This window comes from Gossypium raimondii, chromosome 10 (genome assembly GCF_025698545.1).
Source record: "Gossypium raimondii isolate GPD5lz chromosome 10, ASM2569854v1, whole genome shotgun sequence".
NCBI lineage: Eukaryota > Viridiplantae > Streptophyta > Magnoliopsida > Malvales > Malvaceae > Gossypium > Gossypium raimondii.
Genome location: NC_068574.1, coordinates 48,341,384 through 48,355,591, shown reverse-complemented (window position 1 = coordinate 48,355,591; position 14,208 = coordinate 48,341,384). Strand labels below are relative to the sequence as shown.

At 34.4% G+C, this 14,208-nt stretch overlaps 1 long non-coding RNA gene and 1 other non-coding gene across 2 annotated transcripts; both read right to left on the bottom strand.

The window, feature by feature from the left end:
- Positions 1-367: 367 nt before the first annotated feature.
- Positions 368-1,123, bottom strand: LOC128034074 (uncharacterized). Its single transcript, XR_008190145.1, has 2 exons — positions 1,025-1,123; positions 368-950 (listed from the first exon to the last, which is right to left on the bottom strand). It is a non-coding gene; the product is annotated as an uncharacterized LOC128034074 (long non-coding RNA).
- Positions 1,124-7,613: 6,490 nt separating this feature from the next.
- On the bottom strand, positions 7,614-7,720 carry LOC128034224 (small nucleolar RNA R71). The gene has a single exon (XR_008190355.1). It is a non-coding gene; the product is annotated as a small nucleolar RNA R71 (small nucleolar RNA).
- Between the last annotated feature and the right edge of the window lie 6,488 nt (positions 7,721-14,208).

Below are 14,208 nucleotides of genomic sequence, written 5' to 3'. Positions count from 1 at the left end.
GTCACACTTGGAGCGGTGACCACCACATCGGATTCAATTAAATATTATTTTTTAAGTAATAAAAAATGAAACAAGTTGCCTAGATTTGAACTAGAGACTAACCTTAATAAAAATTTAAATAATTATTGTTAAAATCAATTGAAAAATAATCTATATTCCTTAAATCAATTTAAATAATGATTTTAGAACGCAGGAGGATAGATGAATTTCTAATTCACCATTTAACCTTTAATTCTTAAAATCGAGCTTCTTTTTTTTTTTTTTTTTTTTCTTGTTTTGGCTCAGCCCTTGAAATCAAGCTGTTGGCAGCAGGAGAAAAGAGAGAAAATAAATTAAATTCTCTTTAACCATAAGCAGAACCAATTAATTTAGTTAAGTTTGGTCTCTTTCTTTCATACAAATTGTATTACACTGATTACACATCTTGATTAAGTAGGTGCAAAACCCAGATTTTCACATAGTTCATACGATTGAACTGAACACGCTTCTTTAAACACTGATTTTGTTATGGAAACTTAACATGTTCATATGCATATACATATACATATATGCTTTTAGGTTATTCTAACATGTTAATTTCCAGTTTTATTTGGTAAAGCTCAAACCAAATTGCTTAGCAATTTGCAAGGTGATCATCAGTTTCAAGGTCTATTGTGTCTATAAGGGTTGCTTTCGTTTGGGAAGAAATGGTGACGTGATTCTGTCGTAACTTTGTTCTGGGAAGCCAAAAGGGCCACATCGGAGTCATCTTCTCCGGCACCGTCGACGGCGGTTAGATCTATACCATCTTTAGCTCCGACGTCGACCTTTCGACCCAGCTGATGATTACTTGGCTCTGGCTCCTTCTCCAGGGTCATTCGTTTTCCATCAGCTTCCATGGTTGCCACAAGCAGCAAGATGGCGAAAAAGATAGCTTCAAATCTCTGCATCATCGACAAAACCTCTAAGACCTGAAATGACAAAAGTTATGGTCGTAATATATATAATATGATAAAAGGAAAGTAAAACTAGGGTTAAGTAGTACCACGTTCAACTTGGAGGGAATATTGTGTGATGAAGCGAGAAAGGAGGGGCTAGGGCTTTATAGCCCTAGCAGGCTTACTGTTTAGGGCTAGACTTTTTAGTATCAACAAATCATCCAAGGTGAGATGGGGTAATGATCACATTGTTGCAAAGCCATTGGCTTTGTGTTGGCCACAAACCAAGAAATTTGTATTTAAATGCTAGATTTTTTGATAAATACTAATTTAAGTGATGGATAATCATTCTTTTTAAAGTTAGGAATTCATTCAAACCAAGAAAAGGTACGAAAGGTCTGTAGAAATACAACAATAAAGTCGATCCAGCAACAAAAATAGTAAAACAGTTCTTCATGCACCCAACTACCAAAGTAGCGAAACAGTCCCTCATGCACCCAACTACCAAAGTAGCGAAACAGTCCCTCATGCACAAAACAATGAGTTTCGGACAACAAAAAAGGATTACAGAATCAAAATAATATCTTGACCAACAGAACTACCGGCCTTGGCTAGAGTGTCCGCATCGCCATTTACCTTCTTAGGCACCTGCAAAAAGAGCAATCTCTCTTCTGTTACGATTCTCACAATATCGGACAACAAAAAAGGATTACAGAATCAAAATAATATCTTGACCAACAGAACTACCGGCCTTGGCTAGAGTGTCCGCATCGCCATTTACCTTCTTAGGCACCTGCAAAAAGAGCAATCTCTCTTCTGTTACGATTCTCACAATAATCGAGGGATTAATGTCCTTTAGCAAATGTGGTGCTTTGCTCGGGTTTTGAATCCACTCAACAGCCACATTATTATCGATTTCAACCATAAGCTTGTGAGAGCAAAATACTCAACGCTTCTTTAATCGCAAGAATTTCAACCAAATTTGGATTCGCAACCCCGATATGCTTTGAGAAGAACAGCAACTTCACACCATCAGAACTATGAAGAATACCACCAATGCCCGCTTGTCCTAAAATGCCGCTCATAGCCCGTCCATATTGAATTTTACAAAACCAACAGGTGGGGGCATCCAATTGAGCCGATTGCATCTTTTCTTTGACCTATGAAGACTCGAAAAATTCTTAGGAGCAAGCATAAACTCCATAGTTATGCTAAGTAACCCTCTCCACTGTTCTGCGACTAGGATAAAAAGGAATAAATTATTGTACTAGAAAACCACACTAGGTTCAATTCCTAGAAAAGATTAGAGGAGTCACAGACGATCCTGCTTAAAACCCAACCTCCTAGACAAACTTTCCTTCCAATGTAATTTAATAGTACAATATATCACTACAATTGTACCTACAAAATATTGAAAGAGAAACAATAAAGAACACCAGAATTTTAACAAGGATCGAAAAATTATACCTACGCCCTCGAACACTACCAAATATATTTCAATGCAAAATATACAAGTGAAAAATTACAAATAGAGGAGGAGAAATTTTGCCTTATGAAGGAAATGTCAAATTTTGGGATGATTTAAAGATGGAGAAACCACCTCTATTTGTTGTAGTACAAACACTCCACAACCTTTTATTTTTTAGATATGGGATTGTGTTATTTAAATAAATCTCCACCTTAGCAAATTTCAAAATCTTCAATCTCCTTGTAAAACAACAGTTCATAGTGCCTTCAATTCAAATTTCAAGTTTTAACATTGACCAAGTCCAAATATAGTTGGAACTTGATTGCAGTCACAACCTTAGTCATAATATCTGTAGGATTCTTAGTGGTTGAAATTTTTTGGATCTTTACTCTACCTTCTTCCAAAATCTCTTGTACAAAATGATATTGGACATCAATGTGCTTCGTCCTTGCATGATAAACTTGATTATTTGCTAAGTGAATAGCACTCTGACTATCACAATGCACTTTAACAGAATTTTATTTAATTTCTAGTTTAACAACAACCTTTGAAGCCAAATTGCCTTTTTTACAACCTCAGTGATTGCCATATACTCCGTTTTTGTAGTAAATAAGGAAACTGTTGACTGTAAAGTAGACTTCCAAATAACTGGTGCCTTTGCAAGAGTAAACACATAACCAATAGTTGATTGTCATTTGTCCAGATCACCAGCATAGTCTAAATCACAATATCCAACCACACCTTGATTATCTTCTTGCTCAATAATCAATCCAATATCCATTTTATTTGGATATATCGCAAAATCCATTTCATAGCTTGCCAATGCTTCTTTTCTAGATCATGCATATACTTTCTCACAACTTCAACTGCATACATTAAGCTACGAACATCATTCACATATGGTATCTTTGACATGTATTCTCATTCTGCATTATTCTTTGGCTACATAGAGGCATTAAGCTTGAAATGAGGAGCAAGAGGAATGCTAACAGGTTATGACTTTACATTCATGCCAAAATGATTTAGTAATTTTCTTAGATATTGTTTTTGAGTCGAACAAAGCCTCTTCAAGCTTTTATCTCAAGTTATCTCCATCCCTACAATTTTCTTTGCTTCTCCTAAATCCTTCATCTCAAACTCATTTTTCAATTGTGTCTTTAACTTCTCAATCTCTTCTTGACTTTTGAAAGTTTTCAACATATCATCAACATAAAGAATAATATATATGAGAGAACAGTCTTGAAGCTTGTGAAAATATACACACTGATAATATTTACTTCTTGTGTACCTTTGTTCTATCGTAAACTTGTCAAATCGCTTGTACCACTGCCTCGGAGATTGCTTTAAATTGTACAGTGATTTTTTTAAGTTTACACACTAAATTTTATTTTCCAACAACCTTGAATCATTCTGGCTGAGTTATATAAATTTCCTCTTCCAAGTTTTCATGTAAAAAAAGTTCTTACATCCAACTAAACTAGTTCCAAATCCAACTGTGCCACCAAAGCTAATAAAATTCGAATGGAGGAATACTTCACAATTGTATAAAATACTTCATTGTAACCAATTCCCTCTTTTTGGGCAGTAACACCCCGCCCAACGAAGCCTTAGTGTTTGGATACTGTTTATGGAAATAAGACAGATGATATAAATTTCAATTATGTATAATGTTAGAACTAGACTAAGTATAAGAACCCTTTGAGCACGCCTGTGACGCCTTGATCTTGGTTAACACTAGGTTGGCACATAGTGCTCAAGAAGTGTGTCTGCTAGGGAAAGATTCACCCAAAAGTTTTGATGGCACATAGAGTGGGCGGGCTCCGTTATAGATAAGAGAAATGATCTTTATGATATGAGTTTACGTCAGTAGTGTAAAATATCCGATAACTTTGAGCTAGTAAAGATGTAAAGCACATTAGTTAGGAACCAACCAAATGAGAACCGAGATAGTTAAGGACCAAAGGTAGGTACTCAATTAGTTTTCTTGAAAATTGTAGATTTGGATAAGATTACTGAATGACTGATGTGACATTTAACAAATTTCAATAAAAACTTGGGTGAAGTGTTTAAGAAGAACGGTGAGGTACTCATCTAAGCTAAGCTTGAGACCACGATGTTTGAACAAGATTTTCTTAAAAGTAAGGTAATGTTCGGTATTTGGGTGAGCTCTGAACTTAATAAGTAAACTAAGTGTTACTTCAAATGGTGAAATATTGTGTGCCCCATTGATACTCTTGACGTGATAAGTGGGCGTGTAACCAATAGTGGACTATGGCAGGAAACTACCTTAGAAAGGAATAAATAATTAGGAAAAAGAAGCTTAGTAAGGTATTAAGGAAATTTGGATTATAGGGTCATCGCCAATAAGGCATGAGGCGCCAAGTGTGATTAGTTAAGGTACCAGCTACGCTCTAACGTAATGACTATGGACAAATGATGGATTAAGGCCTAAGGGTATGTTATGTAAATATATGTACTCATTTCTTTACAACTGTTAAACATTTATCTAGTGGATTATAAGGACTGGGACGCATGTCAAATATCCATAGCGACAAAGGTCAAAATATCAAGGTAACCTGGGTAAGAAATAAGAAACTTTTCTCTCACTTCTTCAAGAAGTGATCTCTGTTTATAAAAAGGGGAGAAACAAACAGAATTCCTCTCATCCTTCAAGCTGAGTTGAAGATATGGATCTAGGCTCTGAAAGGTCTCTCAAAAATACAAGTCTAGAACTCTGGTTTTCTACTAGTGAGCCCCCTCCCAACAAGGTATGTTTCATGACTTTGTTTGCTAAGGAAATGCAAATCTATGAGTATACTTGAAGAAATAAGGCAAAGTGATATACTTGAGTTAAATTAAAGGTAAAAGGTTATACGAATGAGTTCTAATAAAGTGTCACTGCTTGATGAGGCGAGAAAGCCGTAGCATCTAGTTGAATGAAAGATCTGGAACTCAAGCTATTGTTGTCACAAGAAAGAATTAGGTTTGAATTTTGACAGCCTTCTAGGTTATGAGGTGAGTCTCTAAGCTGAATTTTGTAAATGTATTATGCATGTTAGAACCTTCTGTGGAAATAAACTAAATATGCATGATATGATGATTCTATAAGAAATGTATGTCTGATGAACCTGCATGAATGATTTGTATAGAAAACGGATATGATCTCTAAGGTTAATAGTTAATGTGTCTGAATGAGTAAATTGTGTATATGTGTGTATTGAAGACTGATAAGTGCTAAAAGTAACATATTTTAACTTCATTCTTAATGCTTTTTTGGGTGGTTATTCAATGTTAAGTGTGAATTTTATGCTCCTAATCCTTTAAATTCATGTTTTGATGCTTAATAGAGCATTTGAGAGCAAAAAGAGAGAAAAACGAACGAAAATTAAAAAATCAAAGCAAGCTACAGGAGCCACAAGGGCTGAACCTTTCCACACTGCTTATCCACACGGCCGTGTGAGCCACACGATAGTGTGCGACACACAGGCTGCCACTCGGCGATGTGGTAAGTCGTGTCAATTTCGTGAATTTGCACATTAAACTATAGGGAATCATGTTTTTTAGGTTTTTCAGACATTCTAAGATGTATATATGAAAAACATACGAAGAAAAGAGAGAGCCATCATAGAATATTTAAGAAAACAACTCGAAAAACATCTTTGAAGTCGATTCTGAAGCAGATCTCCATCAGGATTAAAGATTCCCAATTGATTTTTCTTAGAATATTATCATGAGTTTCTTTATTTCTTTTGGTTATTCTGTATCTTTGATGTTTCTATTTTCAAGCATGAACTAATTTTATGAATTCCTAGAGGAGATGAACACTGTGATGGATTCTATCGGTTGGTTTTTATTTTACACAATACATACTTAGATCTTCTCAATTTTGTGTGCTTCATTCTTGATTTAATATTTCTAGATTATTGATCCATGTTTGATGTGCTTAAATCTGAGGAGAAATAGACCCTGTTTAAGAGTAGATATTGCATAGTTGAGTGGAGTTGCATGTAATCCTAGAAATAGGACGACATAAATATACCAGATTAGAGTCAAATCTAATAGGAGAATCCATAGATCTAGTTAATGCGATACTAGGGGTTTTAATTAGAAAGAAATCTCAATTAATCAACCTAAAGTCAATTGCTCTTACTCTCGAAAGAGATATTAGCATAATTTAATGATTTCTACAGATCAAGATACTAAGTAAATAAATTGTGTAATTTAAATTAATAGTGACAGATGAAGTCTAGGTGAATTCTTTCCTAGGTATTGTTTTTCTTCTTGGTTGTTAATCAGTTATTTTCCTGTTTTGATATTTGTCATGCTCGTCAGTTAGTTTATTTAGTTAATTTTAGTTTTTAATCAATCACTTGAATTATTTGGCTAAATAATATAAAAACAGTAATTACTAGTACTTTTAGTCTTCATGGGAACGATATCTTCTCACCGTAGCTATACTATTAATTGATAGGTGCACTTTCTTCAGTCAAATTTTTAGTTGGTTCATGACATGTCAAGTTTTTGGCGCCGTTGTTGGGGACTAGAATATTAGGAAAATTAAATTCTATTAATTTAGTCATTTTTTTAAATTTTAATATTTTTGTTTTTAATTTAATTTTTAAATTAATTTTTTTCTTTTGTGTGATTTATACATGTTCTTTTAGTTTATGACTAGAGGCAACTCGTTGGAATCATTAGTGTTTGATAGTGAGATTAAAAGGACTGCTCGCAAAAATCAGAAAGAAGTTAAAGAAGTAAGACAATATCAACAAATTTTAATAGATGATCAAGAGCAAAATGATATTATTGTGGAGATGGAAGATAATCAAAATAATCAATAACCTCCTGCACATCCTGCTCTTCAGACTATGTATGGTTATGCTAAGCCTACTCTGATTGGAGTTGAATCGAGTATTCTTAGACCGACAATTGCTGCAAATAATTTTAAGATCAAGCTGAACTCAATTCAAATAGTGCAACAATATGCTCAGTTTGATGGGTTGCAAGATAAAGATCCGAATGCTCAATTGGCTAACTTTCTAGAGATTTGTGACACATTTAAGATTAATGGCGTTACTGATGATACCATACGCTTATGATTGTTTCCATTCTCTTTAAAGAGCAATGTAAAACAGTGGTTGAATTCACTTCCATGGGGTTCTGTCACGACTTGGGCTCAAATGACTAAGAAATTTTTATCGAAATATTTTTCACCAGCCAAAACAGCAAAGTTGAGGAATGACATCTCTTCTTTTGCCCAAATGGAGCTTGAGATACTATATGATGCATGTGAGAGATTTAAAGATCTTCTGAGAAGGTGCCCTCATCATGGGTTACCTTTGTGGGTTACAAGTTCAAACCTTTTACAATGGTTTGAATCCCTCGACTAGGCAGATAATTGATGCAACAACTGACAAAACATTGAATAATAAGACATTTGAGGAAGCCCAAGAACTTATTGAGGAGATGACATTGAATAACTATCAGTGGCAAGTCATGAGAACAAAGCCAATCAAGACAACCTGTAACACCCCTAAACCGTATCCATCACTGAAACAGGGTTTAGGAGCATTACCGGAGTTTATAGATCATATTCAGATATTTCATGTTATTTTACAATCGTATCGAAAATTAATTATAATTTAACCATATTGTCCCTTCTATGGGCCCTCGAGACTCAAATCATACATTAGAAACGAGTCGGGACTAAATTGGGAACTCAGAGAATTTTTCACAAAATTTAAATTTTTTTTCCTAGGTTCAAGGGTCACAAGCCCATGTGGTCAAGCCGTGTGGCTCACATGGACAAGTGACATGCCCAAGTCTCAGGCCGTGTGGCATATGAGGTAGGGCACAAGCTCGTGTCCCTAACCCGTGTAACTCTCTGACTTGCAACTTAATTAAATGCAGGGGTTACACGGCCAAGTCACACGCCTGTGTGCCAGGCCATGTGATCAATTTCAAGTACTCTGTTTTGAAATTTTAAGCTGCAGAGGACACACAGCTAGAATACACGCCCATGTGCTAGGCCGTGTGGTTGTGTGTCAAACACGATTGAGAAGCACACCCATGTCTCTGCCCGTGTGGACAAAATAAGGCTATATCCAAGCCTTATTCCTCACCCAATTTCACCTTTCACCTATATAAACACTTAAACATGTTCACCAACCAAATCAAGACTTTTAAATTAAGCCAAAACTAAGTCTTATGCATGACAATTCATCGCAAGCATGCATGTATTTAATCTTACCAACTTAACCAATTTCATATATCCAACACATTAAAGCCATATTTATATATATACATGCATTTCAAAATATACCAAGTTCAAGCCATTTCAATGGCTAGTTACAAGCAACATTTAGGTGCCAACAATGACCAAAATAGCCTATACATGCCATTATACCAAAGTCAAATTATTATTTATACCAAAATGAGAGCGGTTGATAGTGTGATGTAGCTCGACTAGATTCCAACCTTTACGAGCCTCCGAGTACTATAAAACAGGGAAAATGAAACAGAGTAAGAACTTAGTGCTTAGTAAGTTTGTATAACGGGAAATAAGCTTACCATTTATTTGTACTTTAAGTAAACATTCACATATATTCCAAATAACTTGGCCATACCTAAGCACACAATCTCAACAAATATATTAGTTATTCATTTCATGTAAATATTAATAGCAAAGATGAGCTCATCAAATACCAAATTCCATGCATTTCATATATTTTCAGATATTAATTTCATTTTGATTTTCACTTGTCTTCTTGTTAGATTCTCACTCATTGATTCATTTAAAATCTCAATGGATACGAGGGTAGTACACATAAGTGTACAAATTAGAAATCCGTCAATTCATGTTCGAGAGTACTCATTAGAGTACTTAATCAGAAAACACACTCTCAAGCCATATAACAGAATGCTCATGTGAGCATGTAACGGGAAGCTTATTTGGGCTTACTAATAGGAAGCTCACAGGAGACTATATCAGGTAGCTCCGGAGAGCAATTTACAGGAAGCACCAGGTAGCCATATAACGAGAAGTTCACGCAAACACTAACGGGAAGCTCCGAAGAGAACTTTAACAGGAGGTTCACAAAGAACCTATAAACAGAACGCCCATAAGAGTGTGGGTGTGTCTACAACATATGCAGAACACAACCAGTCGGGATGCTCTGACGAGCATTTAACGGGAAGCTCGCAAAAGAAACCAAACCTTGAGGAGATGTTAGCGAAATTTATTTCGGTGTTCGAAACTAGATTTCAAAACACTGAGACAGCTTTGAAATATTAGCAAGTATCGATTCAATGGCTTAAAAATCATATTGGATAGCTCGCTAAATCGATTTCGAAAAAACAGCAAGGTAGCCTACCTAGTAACACTGAAACTAACCTAAAGGAGCAAGTCCACACAATCACTGTTCGAAGCGTGGAAAGGTTCATCGAGCCCGAAAAAACATTGAATCTAGAAGCTATTGGGAAAAATGACAAGTTGAGGAAAGCAAGAAAGAGCATAAGCCGGTGGTCAGAGAATATAAACCATGAATTCCATATCTGACAATAGTGAAGAAAGACCACATGAATGAAAAATAGGGTAAATTTCTTGAACTTTTAAAAAAATTGCATATTAACTTACCTTTTATTGAAGCCATTTCGTAAATTCCAAAGTATATAAAATTTTTAAAGAAGTTGTTAAAAAATAAAAGGAAGTTAGACGACTTGTGAAATATGGAGCCCAATGAGGATTTCTCGGTCATTCTCCAAAACAAACTACCCACCAAGCTTAAAGATCCAGGAAATAGTACTATTCCTTATTTGATTGGTAGCTTAAATATAGAAAAAGCATTGGTTGATTTGGGTGCTAGTATAAATTTAATGCCTTAAAAATTATTCAAACAATTTGCTCTTTGGTAATCAAAACCAACTAGGATGAGTATTAAATTACCTGATAGATCAATTAAGTATCCTAAAGGTATCATTAAGGTTGTACTTGTTAAAGTAGATAAATTTATATTTCTTGTTGATTTTCGTTATATTGGACATGGATGATGATGTTGAGGTACCCATAATCTTAGGTCAACCATTTTTAGCCATTGTTAGAACTGCTATTGATGTGGGTAGTGGTGAACTTGTGCTAAGGGTAGGGGATGAAGAGGTTATTTTATTTTGTGCTCATTTTGTTTTTTATTGTGAGTATATCAACTCGATTTGTTATTCTAGAACTTGCTTCAGTTATGCATGTCGAGACCACATTATTGATTTGATATACTGAGATGATAGAGGCACTTAGGATTTAATCCGCCTAACCTTTAATTAGCTTACCTATTAAATTAATCCTTAGTAAACCCCGTTGATCCTAACAAATTTATTTCTTCACCCATTAATGTTAACCTGTAACCCATATCGATGTTCTAAAATTTTCTTCCTTATTTACTACCTTTTTTGTTGTGATTTGATTTGTTTAGTTGCCTAACTATGTTTTATTATTGGTATTGATGAATTTCTTACTCTAAAAAAATAAAAAAATAAAAAAATAGAAATTAAAATTTTGATTGAGCTTGAATCGTTAGTTTCATATTCAGTTGAAATGCTCATTTTAATTCTTTATTTTTTGTTGATGTAAATTCTTTTAATTAAACATCTGATTTTTTTTTCAAGTTTGGTAACTTGTCAACTCAACTCTCGATTATAATCAACTCTTCTGACATGTTCCATACCCTAAACCTAAGCCTCATTAAAACCTAATTAAGACCTCTTGATTGATGTGTCATCTCGTTTATATAGTGGTCGAGATTTGATTTTCAAGCAAGCCTATGGTAATGACATTTCTTGTTCAACTATTGAGTGCATATTACTTAAACCTTAAACACTTTGAGTGCTTTGAGTGAATCCTTAGTGAGGATGTTAATTCTTGTTGATTTTAAATTTCAGGTAATTACTGAGATAAGGGAGATGTCTAATGTTTTTAAAGCTTAAAATTATCTACTTGGATTGTTTATGTTGTTTAGTGTCATTTTAGTGTGAATTTCTAATGCATGATTATCTGTAATTATCGTAAGACATTATCAGTGAAAACAATAAATTGAGATAAGTTAACTTGAATGTGGGTTGAGAATTTTGTTTGAAGACAAACAAATGCTTAAGATTTGGGATATTTGATAAGTGCTAAAAGTAACATATTTTAACCTCATTCTTAATGCGCTTTTGGGTGATGATTCGATGTTAAGTGTGAATTTTATGCTCCTTATTCTTTAAATTCATTTTTTGATGTTTAATAGAGCATTTGGGAGAAAATTAGTGAAAATCAAAAAATCGGAGCAAGCTACATGAGCCACACGAGCTGACCCTTCCACACGGCTTGTCCACAAGGTCGTTTAAGCCACACGGGCTACCACATGGCCATGTGTAGGTCGTGTCGATTTCATGAATTTGCACCCTAAACTATGGGAAATCGTGTTTTTTAGATTTTTCGGGCATTCTAAGACGTAGATATGACAAACATGAAAAATATAAGAGAGGGTCGTCATAGAATAATTAAGAAAACAACTCAAAAAAACCATTGAAGCCAATTCTGTAGCAGATCTCTGTCAAGATTGAAGATTCCCAGTTCATTTCTTAGAAGATTATCATGGGTTTCTTTATTTCTTTCGGTTACTTTGTATCTTAGATGTTTTTATTTTCAAGCATGAACTAATTTTCTAAATACCTAGGAGAGATGAACCCTATGATGGATTCTGTCATTTGATTTTTATTTTAAACAATAAATACTTAGATCTTGTTCTCAATTATGTGTACTTAATTCTTGGTTTGATATTTCTAGATTATTTATCCATGTTTGATGTGCTTAAACCAGAGGAGGAATACACCTTGTTTAAGAGTAGATATTGCATAGTTGAGTGGAGTTACATGCAATCCTAGAAATAGAACGACATAAATCTATCGGATTAAAGTCAAAATCTAATAGGGAAATCCATAGATCAAGTTAATGCGATAATAGGATTTTTAATTAGAAATAACTTTTAATTAATCAATTTAAAGCAGTTGCTCTCACTCTCAAAAAAGATATTAGCATAATTTAGGGATTTCTACGTATCAAGATACTAAGTAAAGAAATTGTGTAATTTAGATTGATAGTGACATATGAAGTCTAATTGAATTCTTTCCTGGGTATTGTTTTCTTCTTGGTTGTTAACCGATTATTTTCCTATTTTGTTCTTTTTCGTGTTCGTTAGTTAATTTATTTTGTTAAGTTTAGTTTTTAATCAATCACTCGAATTATTCAGTTGAATAATAGAAAGACAGTAATTACTAGTACTTTTAGTCTTCGTGGGAACAATATCTTTGCTCACTGTAGCTATACGATTAATTGATAGGGCACTTACCTTAATCACATTTTTAGTTGGTTCACAAAGCATCAAAGGCATGAATAATTTTGTTGTGAAAGAGTCTGTCAAGAGTAAGTCAAATGTGAATAAGTTTGTTAAGTATGAGTCCGGATGAAATGTCTGTGTCTGTCTCCGGAGTTGTCTAAAAGGGTTCGTCCGGACTTAAAACACGAATCTCTTATAAGGACAAGTCCATGACCATGACACTTTGAAGACCATATAGTGTAAGACCATGGCTAGGCTATGGCATTATATGGAAAAGAATTAAAGGACAGTTGGGTGAGTACCAACGATGAGGGTTAAATATCACAACGGTGAGTTTAGGCAAATCTCTATTGTTGAAAACACTAATTTTCATAAAAGTGAGTCTTTGTGGTTGTTTCTGTTAAAGGAATGCATTTGTGGAAATACTCTGAAGGAAAAGTCTTTGTGGTGAGTACTGAATGTTAAAGGAATGCCTCTGTGGCAATCTCTTGTAAAAGGACACATTTGTGCCTATCTCTGTTTAAAGAAATGCCTTTGTGGCACATCTTTGATAAGAAATACCTTTATGGTAATTCGTAAAGAGACGTCTTTGTGGTGCAACCTAAAGAAATGTCTTTGTGGCAATTTCCCTAAATGTGAGCCTTTATGGCTATCCTTGTTAAAGGAAGCCTTTATGGCTGTTTCTGTTAAAAGAAAGCCTTTATAACGATTTCTGTTAAAGGAAGCATTTATGGCTAACTCTGTTAAATGGAGCCTTTGTGGCTATCTCTGTTAAAAGGATACCTTTATGGTTATCTTTATTAAAAGAATGCCTTTGTGGTGAGACTCTGAAAAGAAAGCTTATATGGCTATCTTTGGAAAGGAACATCTTCGTGGCGAAATCTAAAGAACAGATCTCGTGATGACCATTTGAAGACAACACCTTTGTACGAACACCTAATGAATGGTGAACCTCGTATAGTTACAAGGGATTAATAGAAAGGCTAATGTGCATCAGAGTACGCGGTGAGGAAAAGATATAAGTTAAAAGTAAGTATAGAAAGTGCACTAAAGTAAGAAAGTATTGGGCGTAGTCTACCCCACTCGAAGAAAATGACAAGATTAGTAAGTATGTAATAAGATATTAAGTTTGATAATAAGGTAAATCAAGAGGCTAAGGATTATGTAAAGATAAGATTTAAGAAAGAATATAGAAGGTAAGGAGATGTTAAGTATAGTACGCTTAAGAGAAGGGAAATGGTTCTGAAGAAAGAAAAATGGTAGCCTCAATATTGTACCCGTCAAAGAAGGAAGAAAAGTCAAGAAATATCCCATGGATGTGCAAAATAACATATTTGACATAAAGTAAATAAAAAAGGTATTTTGAGGTTTAGCTCATTAAGTTCTTATGAATTTACAAACATTATTTTCTATTTTAGGTTATAAAGGATTTTGTGTTGAGGGATGATGTCAG